This window comes from Cervus elaphus, chromosome 17, assembly GCF_910594005.1.
Source record: "Cervus elaphus chromosome 17, mCerEla1.1, whole genome shotgun sequence".
NCBI lineage: Eukaryota > Metazoa > Chordata > Mammalia > Artiodactyla > Cervidae > Cervus > Cervus elaphus.
In genome coordinates this window covers 22,978,829-22,990,481 of record NC_057831.1, presented here as the reverse complement: position 1 = coordinate 22,990,481, position 11,653 = coordinate 22,978,829, and the positions used below count along the sequence as shown (strand labels likewise).

The 11,653-nt window shown below is 38.3% G+C and overlaps 1 pseudogene; it reads left to right on the top strand.

Annotated features, from left to right (window-relative positions):
* Nucleotides 1-1,129: 1,129 nt before the first annotated feature.
* On the top strand, nucleotides 1,130-1,621 carry LOC122673441 (annotated as a pseudogene).
* The last annotated feature ends 10,032 nt before the right edge of the window (nucleotides 1,622-11,653 follow it).

Here is an 11,653-nt window from a genome sequence, read left to right as displayed (position 1 = left end):
TTTTTAAAAAATTGAAGTATAGTTAGTTAACAGTGTATGTGTTAGTTTAAAGTATACAGCAAAGCAATTCAGTTATACATATATATCTGTTCTTTTCAGATTCTAAGTTATTACAAGATATTGAATATAGTTCTGTGTGCCATACAGAAGGTCCTTGTTGTTTATCTTTTATATATATATATATATAGTAGTGTGAATATGTTAATTCCAAACGTATTAGAATGTGGTGTGGAATTTCTGTGCTGAACTTCATCCTTTAAAAATCTATTCAAAGTTTTAACTGTAATATTGAATTAAAAAATAGTAATTCCAAGGAAGACTACCCTAGTTAATATAGTTATTTAGCAAAGTTATTTTATCTATCTTTGTAGCTATTTTTATATTGCATATATCTGTTAAATATTAATAAATGACAAATATGGGAAAATTTTGTTGGTGTTGGAATAGTGCCTTGGAATTATTTTCTTTTTTTTTTTGTTATCTCTTGGACATAAGTATTAGCAATCTACTCAGGAGCAGTAGAAAAGGTTCTGAGGAAGGCACTCTGATATGGATTCATTACCTTTACTTCATACATGATCTTCACCTCATTGTGAACTTGCTGTCATTCCATTCTTGATCTCCGTATCTTTCTTCCCCCCTCCACCTCAAGTCCTTGATCTCCTTACTCATACCTGACTCTCCTCTTTTCCTTCATTTCATCCCTAATCTTAAGAAATTAGTCTCAGACATGCAGTAAGTTCATCTGTTTTACATTAAAGTCTTCCTGAAGCAAAAATGATTTCATTAATGTTGCTGGGTTAAAATAAAATGTTATGTATCCAGTAGCTCCAATAGCTTGTACAAATAGTGTAAAATAATTAACAAAAAAATTTTTTTTGGAGCTTAGTGAGGCCTTGCAGGACTGCGAGGCCCTGCCGGCGTGTGTCCGCAGCCGGGGAGACAGGCTGGGGCGTCAGGCGCAGGCGCTAGCCGGCTGGGCCGTGAGCCGGCCGTGGCCTTGGCAGCGAGACCTCCCAGAGGCCAGTGGGAGCTCTGCAGACGGAAGCAGAGGTTGCGGTCTGGTCACAGGCAGGGGTAGAAGGCCAGCGAGTCCGCCATCCCACGCGCAGTGGGTGCGGCGGTGGCGATGGATGCCCTAGAGGAAGAGAGCTTCACGCTGTCCTTCTCTTACGCCTCGGATGCAGAATTTGATGCTATGGTTGGATATTTAGAGGACATTATCATGGATGATGAGTTCCAGTTATTACGGAGGAATTTCATGGATAAGTACTACCGGGAGTTTGAAGACACAGAAGAGAATAAGCTAACCTACACGCCTATTTTTAATAAAGACATTTCTTTGGTAGAAAAGCATATAGAAGAACAGCAGTTGGAGCGGATTCCTGGATTTAACATGGAGGCTTTCACTACAACTTTACAGCACCATAAAGATGAAGTGGCTGGTGACATTTCCGACATGCTGCTCACATTTACGGATTTCCTGGCTTTTAAAGAAATGTTTCTGGACTATTGAGCAGAAAAAGAGGGCCGCGGACTGGACTTGAACAGCGTTTTAGTGGTGACTTCACTGTGCAAAGCATCTTCTGTGCCAGCCTCCCAGAACAATCTGCGGCCCTAGGCCCCACCTCCAGGCCGTGGGCTCTTCCTGGACGTCACCAACTCAAAGTTGAGTGGGAAAGGCTTTGGCTAATGATGTCAGAAGAATACATACTGACTCTGTTCTGCAACTTATTAATGTTAAGTATTGATGGGTCAGAAGAAAATTACCTGACCTTCCTGGGACAAGGCGTTCTTGTTTTTGGTAACCCTAGTACTCCTCCCCGAGTAGACCCCTCTCTCAGACTTCGGAGTCTGGCTCCTGCAGCAAACCCAAGTCCAGCATTCCACCTGGGATTCCTGTCCCCAGCATTCATGTCAGGGTGTCTGTGTTGGGAAAATCCATCATCACCAACTTTCTTGGCCCAGCCGGCTTTGCATATCCCATCAGGCTTTTCAGCTCTTTATATGGATCACAGTCCTGCAGCCTCAGTGGGCGTTTTGACTGGGAGTAATTACCTAGGGGTTAACTCAAGCTAGCTGCCCATCTCAAGATTTCTGAAAATCCTACCATCACAGCTAGTAGGAATCAACTTACAGAGATTTCCTTTACCTAAAAGCTAATATGAAAATGAATTCCTAGTCTTACATGTTCTGTCTTTGTGTCACTGTCTTCTAGAGGTCCAGATGTTGTCCCATTGTTTCTATAACCCTAGTTCACATGTTTTGAAAAAAATATTTTTGTAGGTGAATACTCAGGCCAACCTAGTGGATACAGTCTTGAAACTTCCGTGATTACCCACTTCAAGATCAAAGTATTATATGCTGTGTGCTTTTTAGCTGTTAGTGTTGTGAAAGCTAAAATGCTTTCTACCTTGGTGGTCCATTTCACTGGGTGCCAATGAATGTATGCTGGAAGTAGTCTAAAAGACATCCTTTTCTTAGACCATGTTCCTGTTTGTGCAGGTTTTCTTAAAACCCTTTCCATGTAAATCAGCTCCTTAGGTTTGGGGTAGGGACTCTGTGCTTCCTGCTTGGCTGTCAAAATAATCATACCAAAATAGTGTTCCATGGTCTAGCTTAGCAGGAGTAGGAGATAGCAAACAGCTTTACTGGTCATCTGCTTAGATTCAGTACATTGTCTTATTACAGTGTTTGATAGAACGTTACTGGCCAGAAACCATGGGTGAAAGAAAAAATATAGTAGTTCAATTCCCAATATATAGTTTTTTGTTTTTATTTTTCAAGTAAAAATTAGAATCTCTAAAAAAATTTTTTTTAATTGCCTTTACTGACTTAGGAAACACACTGGACTCTGAGTTTGATCTGAAATGTTACAGAGGAGAAAGGCCTTGATCATTTGTAATCAGATTAGCATCCATTCTTATGACATTGATGCATGGTTTGAAGAACTTAAGGAGAATGTGAGGAGGGCACTTTGTGTGAATCTAAATTGATGTTATAAAAAGTAACTGGCTCTGCCTAGTGGAAGTGATTTATTATTTGGCATAGTCAAGGCTCAAGATAATTTTAGGGTTGCCTAATGATGTACTGTTAGCTTTCTTTACTTTTAACTTTAAGAGTAATTTAAAAGTTAGTTGGGAAAATGTAGATTATTTAGGCCTCCTTGGCCCTGTACACTCTGTTCTCTGTGCTTCACTTTTTCTTCTCCTTGGAGAAGAGATTTATCCTTGAGGATTCAGCTCAAGCATCACCTCTCCTGTGAAAATTTTTCTCTATACATCTCCTTTTTTTCTTCTAAATTTTCCCATGCAGACAGAGGTGCTCTTTCCAAGGCACCTGATAAATATATTCTTTAATCCTTTGCTATATTATAGTGAAATTATTTGTTGACAAGTGAAACTGGGGCATAGCATTTTGAGGATTCAACAAGAGCGATTCAAAAGAACAGATGTTATAGTCATCAATAGTGTCTTAGTCATAGTTAAAGAATTGTCCAAGGAAAAACAGAGAAAACTAATAAAAGAAAATGACTGTAACTCTTGTTCTCATTCCATTCTCAATAAATTTCCTGAATAATTATTTTTCCATGTAGGAAGCTAATATGCTAGTTAGGTAGTATTCTGATATCTTCTCCAGTTGCTTGTGAGATTTGCTATTATTACTCAACTATTGAATTTGGAGTTAACTCTGGGATGCTGCAGGCTTAGACTAAGAACCAGGACTGACATTTATTTCTTGGGGTAACCAGACCTCATAAGATGTTTCAGCATTTAACTGGTCAGGATCTTCTCTGAAAATTCTACATGTTTTGAAATGTTTGATGGTAGTAGTTCATCTACTTCAAAACCACCAAATGCAATATATACTATCCATACTTTAAAGATTACAGTATCAGAATGTGTCAGGATTCTTTGCTTCCTAAGCTTATTAGCAGAGTCAGAGACAGACATACATAACCTTTATTTCATTTTATGTAGCTGGATCTCACAAATTACTAGTCAAAGGTATAGGTATAGCTTCTGGAATCAAATACTCTGGATTCAGAGTTTTATTTTCACCAAAAGCAAGCTGCACAATTTGGGCAAGATGCTTAAAATATTTGTGTTTTCATTTATTTACTAAATTAGTAAATAAATAGTTATAATATTTCACCTTATAAGGCTGTATAAAAATTAATAAGCTATGCATGATTTAAAAATATAGTCTAAATGCTTCAATTGGTAATAAAGAGGGTGAAGCTGATTGAAGATGATGAATTTTATTTGTTGAAATAATTATGTGAACTTTAAAAATATTTTACTAAATTGGGCATGATTTTCTCTTGCCTTCACATAAGTGTTTTTTGTTGAAAACAGACAAAATAAACGGAGCAATCTCTACGTCTACATAGCAAGGAAACCCTTATGTCCTTGGCATAATATTATGGATTATTGTGAATGTTCTGTACCCTTATAGTCTGTATATACTCACAGTTTCTGAGGGTGAGCATAATGATAAATTTAAAAATTACAGTTGTCTCAACCCTGTGCTGAACTATGAAATTTTGTATGATCATTGAGGAGTATTAGTACCAAAGCAATTATATAATGTTTAGATAAGTTTTAGCTGCTTTCACCTTTATCTATACATGGCTATCCTTAATAGTCTGCTCTTTTGTTATGATGTGAGGTAAGTAGACTACATTTTAAGCTTGATCCTGATCTTCATGGACTCTGATGGGAAAAAAGGGAAATGATTGATTCATGTTTGCTGGAGTTCCTTTGATTCCTGAGAGAAATTAGGAGGTGAAATCTAAGAGAAGTTAAGCCATCGGGAGGAGGCAGTCATCTCTTTGAACCTGAGATAGATGGGGTGATAGGTTTTTCAGCTTGAGGAGAAGAGCTAGCATAAGTACTGTAATTGTCATATCAGGGTCAAAAGAACTTTCAAAGCAGTTGCTTAATTTTGGTTTACTATGAATTTGGATTTCCAAGTCTGAAAGAAGGTTTCCAATAATCCAAGAACAAAAAGGAAAACTGCCTAAAAAATTCCTTCCTATATTCATACTTATAAAACCTAAAAACACAATTTTCTGAAATATTTAAATCTTCTATATTAAAAGTTTTATTTTCAACACTTAGGCAGAATGTTAAAATATATGTTAATAACCTAAGATACAGTACCTTTCAGTATGTTAACATAAGCAGTTGAATTGCCATGCAGAATGTTAAAGGAAAAAGTCTGCGTAGTTGATGAAAAATAACTATAATTAGTTATTTTGTATGCTTATAATCTTAAGAAGCATTTTTACTTATTTTGTGTCCTAATGATCATAGTGAATAGTAAAGGGAGCTGATAACATCTCATTTTTACATTTGATTCTATACATGTATTTGTGAAGCGTGTGTTTTTAGATATGACAGTTGTTAAAATCAGCTACTAAAATTCTCCCCTGCTAAGTAGACACAATACTTTTCCTCTAGAATTTGATCATTGCTAAAACCAGTGCCTGCTGTTTACTTCTGTTTTTTCCCTTTTTTGAATTTAAGTTTGTAGTTATATTTGTTCTGTTCCTTTCCCACCACTGTACATTGGATATGGGGTGGGGCAGATGCTTGTCTTTTAGACTGTGGATTGCCGTGCAAGGAGTAACTCCAGTCAGGTAAATGGAGAGGGCTGCACACCACCTGGATATCCTAAGCTTTGTATTGGATGAAATAACTGGGAGTCGCTTCGTGATGTCTACAATGGGGTGTGGGGGGAGTCTATTCTGTTTTGAGCACAAATGGTGCTCATAGACATTTAGTGGTCAGATTTCCCTCTGACTCATTTCCCTCATGCTTTGATTCACTTAGGGAAGCTGGGTTTTGAAAATACTGATGCTGTAGAGGAAAAGAGCTCAGTTTATTCACTCAGCTTGGAGGAGAACCACATCTTCCTTCTCAAAGACAGAAATTCTATCTTTGAACTTTGTGTGAAAAATAAACTGTTTAATATATTTAATGATTATTTTATAATATACATTTTTTCATGCATTTAATTGATCATTACTTGTACTAATGCAAATATGTGTTTGATATTTAGAAGTCAAATTCTTCAAATAAATACAATATTTCATGACTTTAAATTGGCTATGTTTGTGAGGACTATTTTTAGTTTTTGTCTCTCAAGGAATGCATATCTGATTTCTGAAACTATTGTTTATTTTTAATTTGAGGTAGTTAAGCTACCAACTTTAATAAATGCATCACAGGTCTGTGTTTTCCATATTATCACCTTGTTCTTTACATTTTAGAGGACTAACATTCTTTCTAAAGTTTTTGAGTTTGCAGACTGCTATCTCTTTGCCGTTTCCACTATTAGTATTGCAGACCCAACCTTGGGATAGTGTAAAGGTAGGATAAAAGCAGAGCACTGACTTGCCCAGTGGTGGTACAGGATGGCTGGGTTGAGGAGATGCAACATAAAAAGATGAGGTAAGATGAAATGGAATTTTTGTGTAGCAGCAGGGTCTGCTTTGGTGAGTTGGGAGGTAAATTTCACAAGTTTTTTGAGCATTTTAGCCTGGATGACTATTTCTTAGTAAATAAACTGTGATTCTGTACCTGTACTTGCAAGGGTTTGGAATAAAAAGGGAAAGAATGTTGGCCAGGAATTTATGTTCTTCTTTTCATAACTTTATTGTGTATGCAGAAAAAGTTTAATTTCAGTCAGATCCCTTCATTCTTTAGTAATTAGATGTATTTGTCAAGATTTGCATTTTAGCATTAATTCTTTGAATATATAAACTATTTTTAAGCATGCAACATTGTCTTTGAGATGCCTGTATTCCTTACCTTTGTGTGTGTTATTCGCTTAGTCATGTTTGACTCTTTGTGACCTCATGGACTGTAGCCTGCCAGGCTCCTCTGTCCATAGGATTCTCCAAGCAAGAATACTGAAATGGGTTGACATTCCTTTCTCCAGGGGATGTTCCTGACCCAGGGATCAAACCCTCGTCTCCTCCATTTCAGGCAGATTCTTTACCATCTGAGCCACCAGGGAAACCCATTCCTTCCCTAATACCCAACATTTTTGAGCCTGTTTCTCTTACTTAAAACCCTCAGTTCATTCATCCATGCATCTTGCAAACTACCCACTACACTTAAGTATTTAAGTGTTAATGGTGCTTTGCCAAATGAAGAGTCTTATACTTTGAGGGTCTGCCTAAATTTTAGGAACACAAAGCTGAGGCTTTACATGTCTTAGTGCTTCTTTAGTCTAGTGCATAAACATATGCTCAACAGTTAAATTCATTTAAAATTCATTTATCCTCTCAGGCTAACTAGGACTTCCCACCCAGATCGACTCAGGGTATTTGGAGGTTGGAGGAAGATGGACTCTAACAATTGAAACCTCTGGTATAGATAATGATTCTGATTTAGAATGTAGGACAAAATTCTGATGCCTTTAAAAACATTGGAGTTAGTTGCTTTACAATGTTATGCTAGTTTCTGCTGTAAAATGAAGTCATTCAGCTATTTGTATTCATACATCCCTTTCTTACTGGACTTCGCTCCCACCCCTCCCACGCCCATCCCACCCCTCTAGGTCATCCAAGGGCACTGAGCTGGGCTATGCAGCAGGTTCACACTAGCTATCTGTTTTGCACATGATTGTGTATACATGTCAATTCCAATCTCCCAGCTCATCCCACTCTTCCTTCCCCCTGCCTCATGCGTCCATACATCTCTTCTCTACATCTGTATCTCTATTCCTGCAATGCAAATAGGTTCATCTGTAGCATTTTTCTAGATTCCACATACATGGCTTAATATACAATAATTTGTTTTCCTCTTTCTGAATTACTTCACTCTGTATGATGCCTTTTTGATTCATACACTAGAATCCTTTTCTACATCCTTTCCAATATATTTTAGAATGGGCTGTGGGCATCTTGTTATAAACTGAAAAGAATGTTTCATTGCTAAAAAAAATGTAAAGTTAATTAAAAGAGGTCTTCATCTCGTCCTCCTGAAATCTCAGCCCAGGCAGAGGTTCAAGTTCTTTAGGAGGAGATTGGACTATTCATCACTGCTTGTTTGGCTTGTCAGAGTCATGGGAGTTCCTTTCTAATTTACACCATTCCTTTATGAGTGTGACATTATATTTAGAGTGTAATTGTGTTAATTTCCCCTAATTGTGATATCATCTGCCTATCAATAGCCAAATATTCTGACCTTTAAAAACCTGTAGCAATTGTTTTTCAAGTTTGCAAGGCATGGTAACCTTGAAAAAATGGAGAGATTTCCTGTGAATTCCAATTAAATTGTTTTACTCTTCTCCTCAGAATAATACTCTTAAAACTTTTATTACTTGTGCTGCATATGCTTATTAAGGAAAATTTGATTAACACAGAAAAAAGAAAAATTGTAAACTGTGTCTTCAGGTGAGGGAACGTGGTGTGGTTGGTATCTGATTGTTAAAGGGGTGCAGCACGATCTTTACTGTTATCTCTTGGCTGCATGGAAAGCTTGTGCTGGAGTTGTTGAAAGATGGTAGCAATGGGTGTAAACTGTTTGCTGCCCCTAGAATGCTGCTAACCATAATCTTTCCCCTTCTACATTCTGAGTTCCTTCTACTGACTCCCATTACAGAACCTAACAAATTCAGGCAATAAGAGAATGTATAATTTTACAAAATATTAGTCTTGGTTTCACAGTGAAGAGTATACAGAAGAGGAGGCTTGGTGGTGAGAGACAGCTGGAAAATGTCATCTGACATTCTCTTATTTGAGAAATGATGGCTATATGAAGAAATGATGGCTTCAATCTCCACTATACTTTGTATCAAAGCTTTTATATTCACTCATTAATTTAATAATTATTTAGTGAGTCCATCCCCTAGTAGAGTTTATATTGATCTATTTGGGGGTAGGTAATAAATATAATGAATAAGTAAATTATATGGTATTCTAAAAAATGATTAATGCAGGCTATTGTTAGCTCAGCTGGTAAAGAATCCACCTGCAATGCAGGAAACCCTGGTACAATTTCTGAGTCGGGAAGATCCCCTGGAGAAGGGATAGGCTATCCATTCCAGTATTCTAGGGCTTCCCTGGTGGCTCAGCTGGTAAAGAATCTGCCTGCAATATGGGAGACCTGGGTTCGATCCCTGAGTTGGGAAGATCCCCTGGAGAAGGGAATGGCTACTCACTCTAATATTCTGGCCTGGAGAATTCCATGCACTAATAGTCAATAGGGTTGCAAAGAGTCAGACATGACTGAGTGACTTTCACTTCACTTCTGTGGAAAAATAAAGAACAAGGTGGAGAATTGGGACGAATTGGGGTAGGGGTAAGGACTTGTTGTTTTAAATGAGGTGATTGGGATTAACCTCATTGGGCAAAGATTTAAAGAAAACTATGGAGTTTGTCACGTGGTTATCTTGGTGGAAAACATACTGGACAAAAGAATATTCTGAGTAGAAAGCAGGAGCAGATCAACTGGAACATAGACTCAAAAGCCAGTTCCAGAGTCCTGTGGTTGTAGCATGCTTGACATATTCTAGGAAAGAAGTTGATGTAGCTGGCTCTGTGGATCCCATGGAATATGGGAGGGTAAAGCAGAAAAACTAAGAAGGGTCATATCATGAAGGGCCTTCTAGGCTATTGTAAGGATTTTGGCTTTTATTATGAGTGGAATGGGAAGACATGAGAGGATTTTAAGCAGAGATGTGAGATGATGTGATGCAGTTTTAAAAGAATCACTCTGGTCGCTTTCTTGAGAATAAACTTTAAGGAGAGCATGGGATGGAGACTTGCGATAATCCTGACAGGAGGTAATGGCGACATGGATCAGGTTTGTAGTGGTTGATGTAGTGTGAATCTGTAGAACACTGGATATCTTTTAAGAGCTTAGAAGATTTCCTGATGCTTTGGATATGCGGTGGCTGGTGAAGATATCTTGCTTTTTTCTCTCCTTCCCTCTTCATGATAAGTTGTTGGGAGAGGTAGCAATTGCTTGTATCTAAGTGAGGTTGAGAGACTGGATCAAATAAGATGTCCTTGCAGCTGGTGGAAATGGAGAGTCAGTGTGGGTCATTGCTGCCCCCTGAGCTGAAATTGTCCCAAAGCACTTTTCCTTGGAGCAGTCAGTAATGCTGCCAAGGAAACTGGAAAAGAAAAATTTCTGCTTTTCCTCCCTCATCTCTTACCTTCTGAAGTTTAACATTTTTATTATTCAACCTAAAAGGGTTGCGCCATTGCTAAGAAGTGAGTTTAGTTCCATGTGTCCAAAGCTACTCCTACTAATTGGCCATTTCTAACCCTTCACCTATATAGCTTTCCATACTCAGGGCCCACAGTCAGATGGCTAATTTCCAGAACACTCAGGTAATCTCTGAATTTTGTGCAGACTCTGGAAACAGCCCAGAGCTCAGAGATAGGAAGCTATAGGCTACTTATGCCCCTCAAGGATCTTTGGACAAGGGCAGAATGATACAGGCAACAAGGGTTTCTTTAATCCCCCCTTAAACACAATGACACCAATGATGTTTTTGAACATTTATTTAATGTTTGACTCTGTCTTATTCATGCACTAGCTCATTCAACCCTCACATTCGCACTTTGAAGAAATTACTATTTTCTTTTTTCACTGATGAGTTAAGTGAGGCTCAGAACAGACAATCACTTGCCCCAGGCCCCCTCACTAGCAGATGGTGGGGCTTAGGTATAAACTCGAGTCTGTCACTTGTTATGGCTCTGATGCCGTGGCTCTAAGATGCTGTGGTCCATACTCAGCTACATGCATTTGTTTTATTGGAGAATAATTGCTTTACAACGTTGGGTTAGCTTCTGCCGTACAACATCATGAATCACCCTTATGTATGCATATATCCCCTCCCTCCTGAGCTCTCCTACCCCCACCCTCGCATCGCACCCCAGAGGTCATCACAGAGCACCAGGCTGAGCCCCCTGTGCGGTGTAACAGCTTCCCACTAGCTATCTGCTTTACACACGGTGGTGTATTTATGTCAATGCTCTCTCTCAGGTCATGCCCCCTCTCTTTCCCCACTGTGTCTACAAGTCCATTGTCTATCCCCGCCCTCTAGCTATATGCGCTTTTGAGTCTATGTTCCAGTTAATCTGCTCCTGCTTTCTACTCAGAATATTATTCTACAGTTTAATATCTTTGCTCCCCATAGACACTTTTTCTGAACCAAAGTAATTTAGGAAAACTAGACCTTTATGGGGTTTCCTAACTGGCACTAGTGGTAAAGAACTTGCCTGCCAATGCAGGAGACACAGGAGACGTGGGTTCAGTCCCTGAGTTGGGAAGATCCCCTGAAGGAGGAAATGGCAACCCACTTCAGTATTCTTGCCTAAAAAATTTCATGGACAAAGGAACCTGGTGGCCTACAGTCCATGTGCTCACACAGAATCGGACATGAGTGAAGCAACTTAGCAGTAGCACTAGACATTTTATGAGGAAAAATAAGGGAGGAAGCACAAGATAGTGTTGAGGGATGGTTAGGTATGTTTAGATAAGATAGAACTTTCTATAACATATGTTTTGCTAACCAGTAGGAAAATATTGACTGCTTTTATTTTTAATATTATTTTTAATGATTTTAAAGGAAAATAAAAATAAATTAAATCTGTTACATATACCACACATACAAAGGATAATGA